Source organism: Tursiops truncatus, chromosome 5 (assembly GCF_011762595.2).
Source record: "Tursiops truncatus isolate mTurTru1 chromosome 5, mTurTru1.mat.Y, whole genome shotgun sequence".
In the NCBI taxonomy this organism is placed as follows: domain Eukaryota; kingdom Metazoa; phylum Chordata; class Mammalia; order Artiodactyla; family Delphinidae; genus Tursiops; species Tursiops truncatus.
This window is the reverse complement of record NC_047038.1, coordinates 74842060-74861923: the sequence shown is the minus strand read 5'-3', so window position 1 is coordinate 74861923 and position 19864 is coordinate 74842060. Positions and strand designations below refer to the sequence as shown.

General features: G+C 39.8%; 1 protein-coding gene across 1 annotated transcript in view; it reads left to right on the top strand.

The window, feature by feature from the left end:
* NMU (neuromedin U) overlaps positions 1-19864 on the top strand; it is a 239055-nt gene that overhangs the window by 46715 nt on the left and 172476 nt on the right. The window contains exon 3 of the mRNA XM_033857063.2: positions 14023-14094. The gene's annotated coding sequence lies outside the window, so the exon portion shown is untranslated. The remainder of the gene's footprint in view (positions 1-14022; positions 14095-19864) is intronic.

Below are 19864 nucleotides of genomic sequence, written 5' to 3'. Positions count from 1 at the left end.
TTTCATTTCTAATTCGATTGATTTGAGTCTTCTCCCTTTTTTTCTTGATGAGTCTGGCTAATGGTTTATCAATTTTGTTTATCTTCTAAAAGAACCAGCTTTTAGTTTTATTGATCTTTGCTATCATTTCCTTCATTTCTTTTTCATTTATTTCTGATCTGATTTTTATGATTTCTTTCCTTCTGCTTTCTTTGGGGTTTTTTTGTTCTTCTTTCTCTAATTGCTTTATGTGCAAGGTTAGGTTGTTTATTTGAGATGTTTCCTGTTTCTTAAGGTAGGATTGTATTGCTATAAACTTCCCTCTTAGAACTGCTTTTGCTGCATCCCATAGATTCTGGGTCGTTGTGTCTCCACTGTCATTTGTTTCTAGGTATTTTTTTATTACCTCTTTGATTTCTTCAGTGATCACTTCGTTATTAAGTAGTGTATTGTTTAGCCTCCATGTGTTTGTAGTTTTTACAGATCATTTCCTGTAATTGATATCTAGTCTCATAGCATTGTGGTTGGAAAAGATACTTGATAAAATTTCAATTTTCTTAAATTTACCAAGGCTTGATTTGTGACCCAAGATATGATCTATCCTGGAGAATGTTCCATGAGCACTTGAGAAAGATGTGTATTTTGTTGTTTTTGGATGGAATGTCCTATAAATATCAATTAAGTCCATCTTATTTAATGTATCACTTAAAGCTTGTGTTTCCGTATTTATTTTCTTGTTGGATGATCTGTCCATTGGTGAAAGTGGGGTGTTAAAGTCCCCTACTATGAATGTGTTACTGTCAATTTCCCCTTTTATGGCTGTTAGTATTTGCCTTATGTATTGAGGTGCTCCTATGTTGGGTGCATAAATATTTACAATTGTTATATCTTCTTCTTGGATTGATCCCTTGATCCATCATGTAGTGTCCTTCTTTGTCTCTTCTAATAGTCTTTATTTTAAAGTCTGTTTTGTCTGATATGAGAATTGCTACTCCAGCTTTCTTTTGGTTTCCATTTGCATGAAATATCTTTTTCCATCCCCTTACTTTTAGTCTGTATGTGTCTCTAGGTCTGAAATGGGTCTCTTGTAGACAGCAAATATATGGGTCTTGTTTTTGTATCCATTCAGCCAATCTGTGTCTTTTGGTGGGAGCAATTAGTCCATTTACATTTAAGGTAATTATCAATATGTATGTTCCTATTCCCATTTTCTTAATTGTTTTGGGTTCGTTATTGTAGGTCTTTTCCTTCTCTTGTGTTTCCTGCCTAGAGAAGTTCCTTTAGCAGTTGTTGTAAAGCTGGTTTGGTGGTGCTGAACTCTCTCAGCTTTTGCTTGTCTGTAAAGGTTTTAATTTCTCCATCAAATCTGAATGAGATCTTTGCTGGGTAGAGTAATCTTGGTTGCAGGTTTTTCTCCTTCATCACTTTAAATATGTCCTGCCAGTCCCTTCTGGCTTGCAGAGTTTCTGCTGAAATATCAGCAGTTAACCTTATGGGGATTCCCTTGTGTGTTATTTGTTGTTTTTCCCTTGCTGCTTTTAATATGTTTTCTTTGTATTTAATTTTTGACAGTTTGATTAATATGCGTCTTGGCGTATTTCTCCTTGGATTTATCCTGTATTGCACTCTCTGGGCTTCCTGGACTTGATTAACTATTTCCTTTCCCATATTAGGGAAGTTTTCAACTATAATCTCTTCAAATATTTTCTCAGTCCCTTTCTTTTTCTCTTCTTCTTCTGGAACCCCTATAATTCGAATGTTGGTGCGTTTAATGTTGTCCCAGAAATCTCTGAGACTGTCCTCAGTTCTTTTCATTCTTTTTTCTTTATTCTGCTCTGCAGTAGTTATTTCCGCTATTTTATCTTCCAGGTCACTTATCCGTTCTTCTGCCTCAGTTATTCTGCTATTGATCCCATCTAGGGTATTTTTAATTTCATTTATTGTGTTGTTCGTCGTTGTTTGTTTCATCTTTAGTTCTTCTAGATCCTTGTTAAATGTTTCTTGCATTTTGTCTATCCTATTTCTAAGATTTTGGATCATCTTTACTTTCATTATTCTGAATTCTTTTTCAGGTAGACTGCCTATTTCCTCTTCATTTGTTAGGTCTGGTGGGTTTTTATCTTGCTCCTTCATATGCTGTGTGTTTTTCTGTCTTCTCATTTTGCTTATCTTACTGTTTGGGGTCTCCTTTTTACAGGCTGCAGGTTCGTAATTCCCGTTGTTTTTGGTGTCTGTCCCCAGTGGCTAAGGTTGGTTCAGTGGGTTGTGTAGGCTTCCTGGTGGAGGGGACTAGTGCCTGTGTTCTGCTGGATGAGGCTGGATCTCGTCTTTCTGGTGGGAAGGTCCACATGTGGTGGTGTGTTTTGGGGTGTGTATGGACTTATTATGATTTTAGGCAGCCTCTCTGCTAATGGGTGTGCTTGTGTTCCTGTCTTGCTAGTTGTTTGACATAGGATGTCCAGCACTGTAGCTTGCTGGTCGTTGAGTGAAGCTGGGTGCTGGTGTTGAGATGGAGATCTCTGGGAGATTTTTGCCATTTGATATTATGTGGAGCTGGGAGGTCTCTTGTGGACCAGTGTCCTGAAGTTGGCTCTCCCACCTCAGAGGCACAGCACTGACTCCTGGCTGCAGCACCAAGAGCCTTTCATCCACATGGCTCAGAATAAAAGGGAGAAAAAGTAGAAAGAAAGAATTAGTAGAAGTAGAAAGAAAGAAAGTAGGGAGGGAGGGAGGGAGGAAGGAGGGAAGGAAGGAAAAAAGGAAGAAAGAAGATAAAGTAAAATAAAATAAGATAAAATATAATAAAGTTATTAAAATAAAAAAATAATTATTGAGAGGAAAATAAAAAAAATTAAAAAAAACAACCTCGGATGGATAGAACCCTAGGACAAATGGTGGAAGCAAAGCTATACAGACAAAATCTCACACAGAAGCATACACATACACACTCACAAAAAGAGGAAAAGGGGAAGCAATCATAAATGTTGCTCTCAAAGTCCACCTCCTCAATTTGGGATGATTCTTTGTCTATTCATGTATTCCACAGATGCAGGGTACATCAAGTTGATTGTGGAGCTTTAATCTGCTGCTTCTGAGGCTGCTGGGAGAGATTTCCCTTTCTCTTGTTTGTTCTCACAGCTCCCAGGGGCTCAGCTTTGGATTTGGCCCCACCTCTGTGTGTAGGTCTCCGGAGGGCGTCTGTTCTTCGCTCAGACAGGAAGGGGTTAAAGGAGCCACTGACTCGTGGGCTCTGGCTCACTCAGGCGGGGGGCGGGGGTGGGGGGTGGGGTGGGGGGTGGAGGGAGGGGCACGGAGTGCGGGGCGGGCCTGCGGCGGCAGAGGCCGGCGTGACGTTGCCCCAGCCTGAGGCACGCCATGCGTTCCCCCCGGGGGAGTTGTCACTGGATCCCGGGACCCTGGCAGTGGCGGGCTGCACAGGCTCCCCGGAAGGGGGGTGTGGATAGTGACCTGTGCTCGCACACAGGCTTCTTGGTGGCAGCAGCAGCAGCCTTAGCGTCTCATGTCGGTCTCTGGGGTCTGCACTTTTAGCGGCGGCTCGCTTTAAGCGGCGCTCTTAATCCCCTCTCCTCGCGCATCAGGAAACAAAGAGGGAAGAAAAAGTCTCTTGCCTCTTCGGCAGCTCCAGACCTTTTCCCGGACTCCCTCCCGGCCAGCCGTGGCGCACTAGCCCCCTTAAGGCTGTGTTCACGCCGCCAACCCCAGTCCTCTCCCGGCGCTCCGACCGAAGCCCGAGCCTCAGCTCGCAGCCCCGCCCGCCCTGGCGGGTGAGCAGACAGGCCTCTCGGACTGGTGAGTGCTGGTCGGCCCTGATCCTCTGTGTGGGAATCTCCCCGCTTTTGCCTCCGCACCCCTGTTGCTGCGCTCTCCTCCGCGGTTCCGAAGCTTTCCCCCTCCGCCACCCGCAGTCTCCACCCGCGAAGGGGCTTCCTAGTGTGTGGAAACGGCTCCCTCCCACTGGTGCAGGTCCCGTCCCTATACTTTCGTCTCTGTTTACTCTTTTTACTTTTGCCTTACCAAGGTACGTGGGGAGTTTCTTGCCTTTTGGGAGGTCTGAGGTCTTCTGCCAGCGTTCAGTAGGTGTTCTGTAGGAGTTGTTCCACGTGTAGATGTATTTCTGGTGTGTCTGTGGGGAGGAAGATGATCTCCGCGTCTTCCCTTCCGCCATCTTCCCGGAAGCTCTCTACAGACCGTCAACCCCCACGTTCTAACAATGAAATCTCTTCTTGAAAGTTAATAAAAACATAAAGCACTTTTAAGAGCTATGTATTTCATGTACACTTAACATCGTACATTCTAAACAGTTCATACTACTGTTACGGCAAAAGAGAATAAAAAATTATACTTCTATCAGGGACAAAATGAAGTAGGTGAAAAAGTTTATTGAAATAGACTTCTGACAGATAAAACATTTTCTAACATGTTCAGCAACTGATCTAAGGCAACATAAAACTACAAATTAAATATTTAATTCTTCACTATTGGAAATGATAAAGCATAGTAGAAATTCTTCAGTAAATGCAATGTAATATTTAGTGTATCAGATGCATCAAATATGATACAGTCTAGAGTCTGTGTGTGAGATAATAGAAAATATATATATTGGTCTATGTCCCTGGTTCCTGACACAGTGCTCCCCAAACCTTTGTAAATTCTCAAGTGGCAAGGGCACTAGAAGCATCTTTTTTTCTATTGCATCGACTCTGAGTGGGCTCCTAGATGGGGGCTGGTCACCAGAAAGACCACGCCATACTTAGAAGCTTGAAATTTTCAGGCCTGCTCCCCATTTCTCCAGAGAGGGCAGAGGGGATGGACATGGAGTTAATAATTGATCGTGCCTACGTGAGGAAGCGTCCATAATCCCAGTGGTACTCTTTGGAGAGCTTCCAGCCCAATGAATACATTCACCTTTGGAGGGGTGATGTACCCCAGCTCCACGGGGATGGGGGTTTCTGCGGCGGCACCCTCTCAGACTATGTATGTTTTCATCTGGCTGTTCATCTGTATCCCTTACTTATCCTTTAACAAACTGGTAAACATCAGTAAGTTTTTCCCTGAGTTCTGTAAGCTATTCTAGCAAATAATCGAATCAAAGGGGAAGTGGTGGTGGGAAATCAGACCGAAGTTGTGGGTAACCTGGAGACCTGCTACTTGGGATTGGTATCTGAAGTAGGGTGGGAGCAGTCTTGTAGGACTGAGCCCTTAACCTCTGGGATCTGACATTGTCTCCAGGTAGATAGTGTTAGATTTGAGTTAAATTGTAGGGTACTCAGCTGGTGAGGTAGGGAATTGCTTGATGTGGGAAAAACCTCCATATACTTGGTGTCCAGAGGTGAAGTGTTTTGTGTGAGTAGCAAAGGAGAAACACAGAAGAAAGACACAGCAGGAGAACTGTAGGTTAATTCCAATGCACTGTTTCTCTCCTAGGACCCTCCACTCTTGAAGGTCTCTGAAAAGACAATGTAAACTTGTTATTTTTTCTCTCCAAGAAAACATAAAAAGGCAATCTTCTTCTTCATTTGTATTTTCTCCCAACTGAACATTGCTGTAGAGAGATTCCATATATTACTGGCATAATTCCATTTTGAGGCCTTTGTAATGGAAGGAACCTGTTACGTGGCAGGTGTCTGACGAAATTGTAGGTGTTTGACGAAATTCTAAGTACTTGAAAACAACCAAAGTGTATCTAACTTCGTTTCCCAGGAAACTTAAAGCAAACGGGGCTATTCTGCTGTTAAGTTGCCCCACCCAAACGGGCAATCACATAAATCGGCCTAGTAAAAGACCTCCTAGGGCCCTTTCAGCCGTCATCTACACTACAGCCAGTCTCTTGGCTTTCACTGCCCAAGTTCCCTCAAGTTCTGCTTGTGGTTGTTTAAAGCCCGTCCTTACAGTTTTTGCCAAGAAGGCCCAGATGCAGCAGGTCTCACGATGTTTCAGTAAACGAGTTTGACCGCAGGATCAGGAGGTGGATTTGAGGTCCACTTCGCAGAGGAGCTCGCCGCGGGGAAGCTCCACGCCCAGCGCGGGACAGGGCGTCTCCTGGATCCGGGCTCAGGGCGTGCAACGAGAGGCAAGAACTCGTTTGCAGAAAGAAGTATCCGGGTAGGTGACAGCATTTCTCAACCTTGCCCTCGAGGGCGCCTCCCTGCAGATCGCTACCCCGAGGGTCTCCCTCCCCTTCGCTGAATTTATTTTAAAGTCATGTATTATTCTAAGAACGCATGCATATGTTACACTTACTTCCACAGCTTAGCCTCATTAGTTTCAGTATAAAAATAAAAGTTCACTTTTCTCCACCTCCACGCACCCATTTCCGTTCCTGCCGCAGCGGAAGGTTTGCGTGTCCTCCCCGGACCCCGCCCCTCGCCCCTCACCGCCTCCCTGTAGGGAGCGGAGCCCACGGCGTCCAGGGGAAGGGGAGGCTGAAGGCTTTCCCGTGGCCGTGGCCGGGCTTCCGAGCCCCGCCGACTCCTCCCGACCGCGGCCGGCGGGGGCTAGGGGAAGGCTCCTGCGGCCGGCCCGGATCCTGGCGCACGTCTGCGGATTGACCCAGTGCAAGAAAAGGTAACAGCCGCCCAGGGGCCTTCCCGCAGCGGCCAGGTCCGCCTCTGCCGCGAGGGCTTCCCTTGGTGTGCTTATTCCCAAAAGCCGCCGAGGTGAGGCGAGCCAGCCACCTCAGCGAGACCCGCCTCCTCGAATTCACTGGCATTCCTTCCCTCTCCTGGGAAGCGAGTCTAGTCGCCACTGACCCATCCCACTTTCTTTAGTCAGCTGTAAGAGATGTCAATTTGGTTTCCAAAACTAGGAGAGAGAACCAGAGGAAGAGTCTAAATTTTATGTGTATTTGCTTCTGGAGAATGCAAGAACCAGAGAATTAGCCCCTGGGACTTTAAGTGTTGCTCCAAGTATGGGGTGTACCTGTGGGAACTCTGTTGCTTGAGGAAGACTGGTTTCATGATTGGGGTCACGCAGCATAGGTGAGAGAGGGGTTTTGTTTTTCCTATTACACTCTAAATGAAGACCATTTAATGAGGATCTCCCACAGAAGTAAAAAGCAGCTGATGTGGGGCTTCCCTGGTGGCACAGTGGTTAAGAATCCGCCTGCCAATGCAGGGGACACAGGTTGGAGCCGAGGTCTGGGAAGATCCCATGTGCCGCGGAGCAACCAAGCCCGTGCACCACAACTACTGAGCCTGCTCTCTAGAGACCGCGAGCCACAACTACTGAGCCCATGTGCCACAACTACTGAAGCCCATGTGCCTAGAGCCCGTGCTCCGCAACAAGAGAAGCCACTGCAACGAGAAAACTGCGCACCGCAACGAAGAGTAGCCCCCGCTCACCACAACTAGAGAAAGCCCGCATGCGCCCAGCAATGAAGACCCAAATGCAGCCAAAAATAAATGAATATAGACATAAATTATTTTTTTAAAAAAAGCAGCTGATATTGAGATACCACCATTCCCACTCTTTAAAGAGAAACAGAAAAGGTTATCCTTGCTTGATTCTGAACTTGGGGAAAATGTCAGATAAAATGGATATGTTTATCTAGGGAGTCACCTAAATGTGAAATCTTTAGATTGCCCTTAATTAAGTAATGTTGGGGCAAAAATCTCTCCCGGGTGTGCAGCTGTGTAGGGCGTTTGGATTACACTTGGGCAGTGAGACGCCCAGTGTGGACATCTCTGAAGACACAACAGCAGCAATAACATGTATTGAGCATGTGCTATGTGTGATTCTAAGCGTATGAAGTAGCTGATGTCGTTAGTCCCATTTTACAGACGAGGAAACGGAAACACTGGGTTTTTCAGGTGGGTAGGTGCCCTCATTCTCCAGCTGCTATGAGTATAGGCTGCCAACAGCTCACAGTTGTACCTTCTCTCAAGAACTGCCCTCGCTGATGGAAGCTGCCTTTCCAGGACATGCCCAGGTGGTTACACCCCAAGGCTTTCAGGTGTGGTCTGTAGCTAAAGGATGATTGCTAGGAGGGCTCCTTCCTGCTCCAGGGGGAATAGGTTGGCAGTGTCATTCCTGCTCCACAGTTGCTTGTGGGATCAGGCTGGGGTGGACTGCAGCGGCACCCACATCTTTGCTTTGCTTCTTCCCTTTCCTTGTCTTGCACTCCCCATTTCCTTATAGTTTTCACCTGAGAGCCTCAGATCACTAGCACAAGAATCCCCATCTCAGGCTTCTGTGAAACCCAACCTAAGACAGCTACTGTGCTCCACATGCATACCTCAGGTTCGGTTCCAGACCACCGCAATAAATCGAATGTCACAATGAAGTGATTCACATGAATTTTTTTTTTGTTTCCCAGTGCATGTAAGAATTATGTTTACACTATACTGTTGTCTATTAAGTGTGCAATAACATTATATCTAAAAATGTACATACCTTAATTTAAAAGTGCTTTATTGCTAAAAAATGCTAACCATCATCTGAGCCTTCAGTAAGTCGTGATCTTTTTGCTGATAGACTTGCTCAGTGCAGGGTTGCCACAAGCCTTCAATTTATAAAAGCAAAAAAAAAATGCAGTGTCTGCGATGCACAATAAAATGAGGTATGCCTGTACTGGATTGTGAAGTTTTCAGAGTTTTATTTTTAATTCCCTAGAGATAATTCTGTGGAAAGACAACCCACTAGTTTCGAACATATTTCAGATGAGTTTTTCCTCTGGTTAATACAATGAAATACATTAAGGAAGCTATGCTGCTAAAATACTACTTTATTTGCGTAAAGGAAATACTAGAATGGCTTCTATTAGATGCCGTTTGGCCAAGAAAACATTATTTCTACCAGGGATGGAGATAGCCAGAGTAGGTGATAGATAAGTATTTATTCATTAATTTCTTGATTGGTGAAACTGATTATGAGAAGGAAACATGTTAATACTGTTTTTAACAGCTTTATGGAGGTATAATTGATATAATGAAGGTGCATATTTTGATAATATATGTGTATACCGATTAACTATCATCACAATCAAAATAGTGAAAATATGCATCACTCCCCAAAGTTTCTTCAGCCCCTTTCTGGCTCCAGGCAACCGCTGCTTTTTGTTTTAGTAACATAAGGTTGAAAAAGGTCCTGAGCTTCAGGTGTTCAGTAGTTGGGCATGCCTGAGTGCAAGGCATGCAGGGATTTCCATGGGGTAAGAACATGAGTGAAGTTGAATTAACTGGGGCCAGGCTGCCTTCTGCTTATTGGAAAGGAGATGGATACAAAGCTGGACGCTGATGACAACTTTGGCATCCAAGGCACAGATTCCGTAGCATGTGGCAAATTCTTATGAGGTTCAGGCGAACTTTGGGATTGGGACAGCCTGGGGTTTTGTTATAGGTTAAAGGAGGCTCTGTGAGGGAGTGATGCCATCTTCGAAATGCACAACCAAAATAAAAACATACAAACAAAACTCTCCACCCAGACTCAGAACTCCCAGGCTGACACTGGAAAAAGAATCTCCTGGGTGGTGGGGCAGGGGAGGCGGGGGGAGTTGGCCAGCTGATTTCTGCCCTTCCAGTTCATTGTCCTCTTGGTTCTCTTATTGGCAGTTCCTGGATACAGGAGACATACTTTCCCATTTTAACCCTTGGGCTCAAGCTTGCTACCTCGTAGTCCAGCTCAGACATGATTAGTGTTCTGAGGTACTACTGAAGGCTCTGGCAGAAGCAGCAGAGAGATAACACAGTGAGAGCCATAGTTCTAGAAAATCTGGCATTTAGAACCTAGTTTTCTCATCTTTGCTTTATGGTCCTTGCTCCCATGCCTGGAAATCCCCTTCCTTGACTCCACAAAATTCCAGCCAAACCCAGTTCACAGCTAGCTCCTTCCTCCTCTCACTTCTTTGCTCCTTTCTGGAGTTCTTAGAGCACAACAACGGATGGTTAGCTTCATAATCTAGCCCTTGATTTCAGTGGTCTAGATCTCAATGGTGTAGGTCATTGCTGTCCAATAGAAATATAATAATGTGAGCCACACATGTAACTTTAAATTTCCAGTGGCCACATTTTTAAAAAAAGAGGAGGGGAAAAACAGGTGAAATTATTTTTTAATAATATATTTTCAACTCAGTATTTCCAAAATACGATCATTTCAACAAGTAATCTATATAAAAATTATAATGAGATATTTTACATCCTGTTTTATACTAAGTTTTTGAAGTCCAGTGAATGCTTACAGCTCATCTCTGTTTGTATGAGCCATATTTACGTATTGCACATTACAAGTCTAGATATAACATCATGGCCTGGATCCAAAATTAACTAAGTGTTCTGTGGGGAAGAGAGGAAGAATATGAGTTTCCTTTTGGACACACTGAGTTTGGGATACTGGTAAGCATTCTTGTGGACAGTGACAATAAGCTTTTGGGAATGCAATTCTAGAATAGCAAGACAGCATCTTTCAGCTTCATTTGTCAGAGCAGCTAATACACCTCCACAGTAAGTTCCCAATTTCATCTTGTTTTTTGAATCCATACCTTAGAGTTTTTCCCCGCCTCCTAACTTGCACATTAAGGATGTTCTATGTATGTTCTACTCCAGTCAGTTCATCTCCACATTAGCTGGTTTTCCTGTACGTTTTCTCTATCAAGTAAGTACTTATCATATACATTTTCTGTATATTTATATCATCTCTCCTTCAGGTACCTTGAAAAGAGTTGAGCAAAAGGATGGGCACTGTTTTACTTGAACATAAAGAACCATTCAGCTAATGAACTTTTATTCAGCATGAGCAATTATCCTAAATATAGCTTGGTTAGTATTTTTTAACTGCATCCTAATTAATAGCTATCTAGTTTTAAGAATAGCAAAACCTGTAATGTCTTAATTTTTTTTCTAATTGTAAAAGCGACGAATGATAATGATATCACTCTGAAGTTTTAAAAAAGGGTGACAATACTCAGTATTTAAAAGATACAAAGAAATGGACACTTTTATCCATTGATGGTGGGAATGTAAATTTCTACAAGGATTTTGGAGGGCAATTTGGCAATATTTATTATAATTCAAAATGTGCATACCTCTGTCTCTGCAACTCCAGTTTTAGAAATTTATGCCATGGGAATAATTGGATTAGTGCACAAATTTGTGTGTGCAGGAATGTTGATTCTATTATTGTATTTTTATTTAAAAAAAGGAAACAACTTATATTTCAACAGCTATTTATTGGGCACTATAGTAGGTATGGGGCTACAACATTTAATCAGGCATAGACGGTCCCTTATGGTTTAGGAAAGAAGACAGTCAGCTAGACATTCATTGAGTGCAGTGTTGACAGATAGATTGTGGTTGAAATGCATCTGAGGGGAGCTGAACCCAGACTTGGGAGGAAGTGAAAGCTTCTTTTTTAAAAAAAATTATTTATTTTATTTATTTTTATTTTTGGCTGTATTTTGGCTGTGTTTTATTTTTATCTTCGTTGCTGCGTGTGGGCTTTCTCTAGTTGCAGCAAGCGGGAGCTATTCTTCATTGCGGTGAGCAGGCTTCTCATTGCAGTGGCTTCTCTTGTTGCGGAGCATGGGCTCTAGGCACATGGGCTTCAGTAGTTGCGGCGTGTGGGCTCAGCAGTTGTGGCTCGTGGGCTCTAGAGCACAGGCTCAGTAGTTGTGGCACTCAGGCTTAGCTGCTCCACGGCATGTGGGATCTTCCCAGACCAGGGATCAAACCCATGTCCCCTGCATTGGCATGCGGATTCTTAACCACCGCGCCACCAGGGAAGCCCTCTTATGCTTGTTTTCTGGAAAGACTTTACCAGTTTATAGTTTTGACCAACTAACGTTAATTTTGTCATTCCTACTAATTTTTTTTTGGAAGCACCTTATAATTTATTATTATTTTTAACATCTTTATTGGGGTATAATTGCTTTACAATGGTGTGTTGGTTTCTGCTTTATAACAAAGTGAATCAGTTATACATATACATATGTTCCCATATCTCTTCCCTCTTGCGTCTCCCTCCCTCTCACCCTCCCTATCCCACCCCTCCAGGTGGTCACAAAGCACCAAGCTGATCTCCCTGTGCTATGCAGCTGCTTCCCACTAGCTATCTACCTTATGTTTGGTAGTGTATATATGTTCATGCCTCTCTCTCGCTTTGCTTCTTAAGTGATGTCTAAACTGGGTTCTGAGGGGTAATTGATAAATTATATAATGGAGTACAATGCAGCTATTAAAAGTAACTGTGTACATGTGGAAAGAAGTAAATAGTATGTCACTGAAGAAAAAAAAATCAAGCCAAAAAACAGAATAGTATAATTTTATTTTTATAAAATTATGTATGTTTCTTTAGTGTACAGATATGTATATATGTGAATATATATTCATATACCCACACAGAAACAGAGACACAGAGCTCTAGAATGCATCAAAATATAACTATGGTTGGTAGGATTTCAATAGATTTTCAGTTTTAAATGTAAATATATTATTTTCATAATCAGAAAAAAATTGAGCTATTTTTTAAAATTTGAAATAAAAGTAAGGTAATACAGGTTAAGTGTAGGAAATTTGGGTTTTAAAAAGATGAAGAAGAAAATAAAAATGACTAAAAATTCTATACCCAGGGAGACAGATCATCAATTATGACATTCTGGTGTATTTCCCTCCATTCTTTATATGCATGTGAATGTATTAGCTCTTTTCATAATGATATGTGTTTTGTAGGCCAGTTTTAAATTTTAATATATTCAGTATTAAAAGTAATTTGAACTTATATGTATTCTATCTATCACAGAGTAAAAGTTAATTCCCCAAATTACAGTTTATTATGCTTAATAGAGTTAAATTCTTATATATATTTGGGGAATATATTGACATCAAATGAAACAACTCACTTGCCTCTGTTTTCTTTTTTTAATTTGGCACAATTAACTTGTTATATGTTAATCCTATCAGTAATTTCTTCTTGTTGCTGGCATTTGTATGAGTACATTATGGGTAAAAATTCACTTTTCATGAGCACAGATGAATAATATTACTAGATCCCGTTAGAACAGTGCCGGCCAAGATGGGAGTGCGTCACACTGTGCAGTGTAGTTTCCAGCGTAGGCAGAAGATGTAGTGAAGCACAGTTCCTTGATTTAAGGATTATGTGTTGCATCATCTCTGCTATATTGCTTGGGTAGACTGTGGTAGTGTTGTCATTCATTCCATTTTAAAAATAGCTACTACAAACCAGAAGAATTAAGTCAGCATATTCCCTGTGTCATTGACAGGCATGTTAAACAGCCAGAGAGTTTATTCCTTACATAGGAAGTCAAAAAATATAAACTGCTTTTATGAGTTAATGGAGGTAAAGTACTTGAAGCAGTGCCTGGTACATAATAAATGCTCAATAAATTGTTATTATTACTATTAATAAGAACAAACAAGCTATCAGAATATGTCTAGGAGTATCTTAGATCTATATTCAGTTTCTCATCATTGCCTATGGGATATGAAGAGTAAATTGATATCAAGATTTGGCTGGAGGTCATGCTTTTTCATGTTGATGCCTAAGACCTGGAATAAAAAGTTAAGGAAAGACGCTGTATTGGGATAAATAAACTTAACTAAACTGAGTTGTATTTCACCTTAGAGTGTAGCCCTCAGTCAGTAACACTGTTTTGAAACTGAATTCCCTAGATAAAAAGGAAACAGTTACTCTTGATACTTTTGTGTAGGTTCATGGACTCTGGTGAATGTGATCTCTATTCAACTGAGCTGACATGAGAGTAGGTTACATTCATGGGGTGACTTGTAACAAGCAAACAACTCTCAACTTGCTATAATGGTCCTGTTTGTTAGAATCAAACTTGTCTGTCTATAACATGACAGTGAATTCCATGCTTGGTGCTTTAGTTGTTTTAAGTAAATATGTTTCTTAAAGTTATTTCAACAAAGTTTACGTGCAAAGTTAGAAGTCACTATTACATAAATATAACACTCTATGTTACCCAGGCTATAAATGCTTTCCAAATTTTTAGAAGAAGTTGTATCCTTGGGGACAAGTGGGATGCATTCAATGTAAATACACTTTGTTTTACAGAGCAAAGAATTTGGAAAGCTGAAAACGTTGTTCATTCAGCCTAAGCAAAGAAGCCAAGAAAATCTCAGAGAGGTAAAGAAATTTAAAAAGTTTTTTTTCTGATAATGGTTATTCCAATGTTATTAATAGTGCTTTTCTTCTATAATTTTAAGCGATACAGGTTAACACTATGAAAACATCATGCCAAATTATTTTTCTTATACTTCTACTCTCCTAATCTTTGCCTTAATTTTATGGTTTTATTTTTTTTAAAGAAGATGTTAGGGGTAGGAGTTTATTAATTTATTTATTTATTTTTGCTGTGTTGGATCTTCATTTCTGTGTGAGGGCTTTCTCTAGTTGTGGCAAGCGGGGGCCACTCTTCATCGCGGTGCGCGGGCCTCTCACTATCGCGGCCTCTCTTGTTGCGGAGCACAGGCTCCAGACGCGCAGGCTCGGTAGTTGTGGCTCACGGGCCTAGTTGCTCCGTGGCATGTGGGATCCTCCCAGACCAGGGCTCAAACCCGTGTCCCCTGCATTAGCAGGCAGATTCTCAACCACTGCGCCACCAGGGAAGCCCAATTTTATGGTTTTAGAAAACAAAATGGGATTAAATAAAGATGGTTGTAATATTTATATTTTATTTTGGTCTAGTGAAGCAATCTTTCATTTATTTCATATATGAATTAAAGAAATACTGATCATTGAGTTCCTACTGTGTGTTATGTTTGAGGTATATGTTTAAGATAAATCATTGATTTTGAATATAAATAAATTTATTTAAGCCTATTAAAATGTTTTCTGTAATTTTAATTTACTAATCTTTGAACAAACTTCAAAGCAATCCATTATGTAGCTATGAATTTCTGTTCCTAAGATATTAGGTGGACCTTCTCTACTTCTATTAAAATTTTTAATATACTTAGGTAAATTGGATTTACATTTGTTGTTTTTTAGCCTCTAAAGGATGTTTTGTAAACCAGCTCTAAAGTAAAAAGAGATATTGATTTTAAACATTTTAAGGTATAAAGCATTTCAGAGTATCCTAAACAATAAAGTGCTATATTACAAGTATTCATCATCTTTGGCATCAGACGTTTCTAAAAGTCACTGTTTTCTGTGCTTATGACATTGTCTTGAATCCACCTATACCATTTTAGTCCAGGAGATTCCAACACTGGTATCATAGCCATGTAAGTTCTTGTAATAACGAGCTGAAATTCTTGTCTGGTTACACACAGTCCTCGACTTAGCAGTGAATTTACAATTTGGAAAAAGGAGTATAAACAAACATGATTTAAGTTCAATTTATCTTTCTTATAGAATCTAATTTAAATATAGAATTGTGTTCCTGAGGTGTAAAAATAGATATTTACTCTTTATGAATCATAGACGTACTATGAGAGATTTTAGTTTGGAAAACTTGGACATTCAGATTGCATGGGTGAATAGTAATAACTGGATACAGCTGATTTGCTTTTATTTTGGGCTTCAGTTACGTGGGATTGAGACCCATTTATTTCAAATTACTGTGTTTAGCTGAAGCTAAAAAATTTTTAAACTTTTTATGTTGATAATTTTAGGCTTACAGAAGAATTGCAGAGATAGTACAGATAATCCTGGTATACTCTCTGCCCAGTCTCCCCAGATGTTAACATCTCATGTAGCCATGGAACAATGACCAAAACTAAGAAATTAAGATTGGTTCAACAAATACTGTAAATTAAACTACAGACTATTTAGATTTCCCCAGTGCTTCCACTGTCTTTTTTTCTGTTCCAGGATTCAAGTCAGGAGACCACAGTGCTTTTAGTTTTCATGTCTCCTTACTCTCCTTCAATCTGTGACAGTTCCTCATTTTTTTTTCCTTGTCTTTCATTACATTGACAGTTTTGAGGTGTACTGGTTAGATGTTTTGTAGAATGTCCTTCGGTTTGGGTTTACTTTTTTTTCTCATGATCAGACTGAAGTTATAGATTTTGGGTGCATGACATTAATGTCTTGTTACTGGCGATGTTATCCTTGATCAGTTGGCTAAGGTAGTATCTGCCAGGATTCTCCATGGAAAGTTACCATTTCCCCTTCCCATATTCTGTCCTTTGGAAGTGAGTTACTAAGTCCAGCCCAGTCCAGGGGAATTAAGGTCCATCTTCTGGAGGGAGGAATATTTAAGAAATTGTAGGCAGATGTTAAACCTCCACAGTTATTAATAAATATTTTTTGGGAGATACTTGGAGGCAATGTGGATACCCTGTTTCTCTCACTAATTTTAGCATTCATCAGTGGATCTTCCCTGCAGCAATTATTACTTTGGTACTCTAGTGGTGATGCTCGGTTTTCCTCATTCTTTTTGCATTTATAATTCTTCTGAAAGGAAGAATTGCCTCTTTTCATTTATTCATTCATTCATTTGCTTGTATATTTATATCAGATGGTCTCATAGATATTTATCGCCATATGGATATTTATTTTATTCTTTGGGTTATAATTCTTTATTATCATTGTTTATTATATGGCTTAAATTATTCTAGCTCTGGGTATCAGGACCTCTTAAGGGTGGCTCATGTGTCCATTTGACAGACCCATGTCTTTTATTTATTTTATTTTTATTTCATTTATAATAATAATTATTATCACCAACTTACTTTCTGGCACTGTAAGATTCTCCAGGCTTATCTTGTATTTTCTATGCCCTGGCCCAAGAACCAGCCATTCTTTAAGAAGTATAGCTCCTTTTATTGGAGAATGGTATTTAGAAACCAAAACCTGTCCACTAGGTGTTCTTGTTGCAACTGGAGAGTCATTACTTCTAGGCCCTCTCAGTGCATAGAGCTGGCAAGTGTTTGTAGTATATTAACCCATTTATCTATATTCATTTCTGTATATATCCATCTGTATATATATTAAAATAAACATTAGTTCAAATGGATGTCTCCAACTTCAGCCTGTTACCATCGGATTTATTCTAGCATTCCTCCTTTGCTTGTTTGAAACGTCCTTCTCCTACAGATATAGACCTACTGTCATTATCTGTTGTATAGTACCATTTGTTGGAGAGACTGTCCTCTCCCCATTGTGCATTCTTGGCACCCTTGTTGAAGATCAGTTGACCATACATGTATGGATTCATTTCTGGGCTCTCTATTTTGTTCAATTGATCTATATCTGTCTTTATGCCAGTACCATACTGTTTTAATTACTGTAACTTTGTAATATATTTTGAAATCAAGTAGTGTGATATTTCCAGCTTTGTTCTTCTTTCTCAAGATTGTTTTGGCAATTCACTGTCTTTTGTGGTTCCATATGAATTTTAGAATGTTTTTTCTATTTCTGAAAGAAAAGCTGTTGGAAGTTGATAGGGATTGATTGAATCTGTAGATTGTGTAGTATGGACATTTAAACAATATTAAGTCTTCCAATCCATAAACATTAGATGTCTTTCCATTTTTTGTATCTTCTTTAATTCCTTTCATTAATGTTTTTATAGTTTTTAGTGTACAGATCTTTTACCTCCCTAGTTAACTTTATTCCTAAATATTTTCTTTTTGATGCTATTGTGAAGGGGACATCCATTGTGGCAGTGATCTTAGCAATTATTTCATTGATATGACAGAAGCTCAGGCAACAAAAGCAAAAATAGACGAGTGGGACTTGGAACTTCCCCGGCAGCCCAGTGGTTAGGACTCCGCGCTTCCATTGCAGGGGGCATGGGTTATCCCTGATTGGGGAACTAAGAGCCACATGTGGTGCAGTGTGGCCAAAAAAAAAAAAAAAAAACCATAGACAAGTGGGACTACATCAAACTAAAAGGCTTCTGCACATCAAAGGAAATAATCAACAAAATAAAAAGGCAACCAATGGAATGAGAGATAATATTTGCAAACCATTTATCTGATAAGGGCTTAATATCCAAAATATGTAAGAAACTGCAACAGCACAATAGCAAAAAAACAAATAACCAGATTAAAAAATGGGCAAAGGAACTAAATAGACATTTCTCCAAAGAAGACATACAAAAAACCAACAGGCAAATGAAAAGATGCTTAAGGTCAGGAAAATGCAAATTAAACCACAATAAGATATCACCTCACAGCTGTTAGGATGGCTATTATCAAAAATTCAAAAGACAAGTGTTGGCAAGGATGTGGAAAAATTAGAAACCTTGTATACTGTTGGCGGGAATGTAAAATGGTGCAACCACTGTAGAAAACAGTATGGAGGTTCCTCAAAAAATTAAAAATAGAACTACTCTATGATCAAACAGTCTCACTTCTGATATTTTTCCAAAAGAATTAAAATCAAGACCTCGAAGAGATATCAACACTCCTGGGTTCATTGCAGCATTATTTACAATAGCCAAGATGTGGAAATAATCTAAATGTCCATTGACAAATGAGTGGATAAATAAGTTGTAGTATATCTGTCTAGTGGAAAGTTATTTAGCCTTCAAAAGGAATGACAGTTCTGATACAGATAATCGTATGGATGACCTTGAAGACATTATGTTAAGTGAAATAAGCCAGTCACAGAATGACAAATACTACATGATTCCACTGACATGAGGTATCTAGAGTAGTCAAACTCAGAAGCAGAGAGTACAACAGTGCTTGCCAGGGGCTGGGGTGAGGGGTTATGGAGAGTCATTACTTAATAGTTACAGAGTTTCTCTATGGGGTGATGGAAAAGATTTGGAAACAGTGGTGATGGTTGCACAACAGCATGAATGTAATTAATGCCATTGAAATGCACACTTAAAAATGGTTAAAATGTCATTAAAAATTTTAAAGATATGGTCATAACATGTAGAAGTTGATACTTAAGGTTTTAAGCACCCTAAAATTTCAAAATTTTTAATCAAATTGCTTTGCAGAAAACTTACCTAGCAGGTCAGAAAATGAGGTCTTTTAGTTAGTCAAGTGTTTTTATAAATAGTAAATTAAGTCTGTACATCATAAACACCAAATTTCAAAAAATTAAAATAAAATATTAACACAAAACTATACTCATTTAGGAATTAAATGGAATTTTAATTAGTAATGAAAAGGGAAATTTAAGGATCATCCTTATAAATATCCTTCAACAGGTGAATGGATAAACAAACTGATATAGCCATACAATGAAATACAACTGAACAATAAAAAGGAACAAACTGTTGATTCATACAAGACGCGGATGATCTTAAATGCATTTTGCTAAGCCAGACACAAAAAGTAATGCATTGTATGATTCTATTTATATGATGCTGTGGATGGTAAAACTGTAGGGAGAGAAAATAATTAGTGGTTGCCAGGAATTAGGTGTCAAGGAAGGGGTTACCTAAGAGTGGAATTGCTGGGTCGTATGATAATTCTGTAGCTTTTTGAGTAATTGCCATACTGTTTTCCACAGTAGCTGCAACAATTGCATTCCCACCAACAATGCCCAAGGGTTCCAATTTCTTCACATCCTCATCAATACTTGTTATTTTCTACTATTACTACTACTATTATTATTACTGCTGTGCTAGTAGGTGTGAAGTGGTATCTCATTCTGTGTTTGATTTGCATTTCCCAAGTGACTAAGGTGGTTAAGCATCTTTTCATGTACCATTTCATGGCCATTTGTATATCTTCTTTGGAGAAACACCTATTCAAGTCCACTGCCCATTTTAAAATTGACCTGTTTGTCTTTTAGTTACCGAGTTGGGAGTTCTTTATATATTCTGGGTATTAAACCCTTGTCAAATATGTGACTTGCAAATATTTTCTCCCATTCTATAGGTTAGTTTTCTTTTCATTGTCTTTGATAATGTCCTTTGATGCAAAAAGTTTTAAGTTTGGATAAAGTCCAGTTTATTTTTTCTATTGCTGCTATACCCCTATAT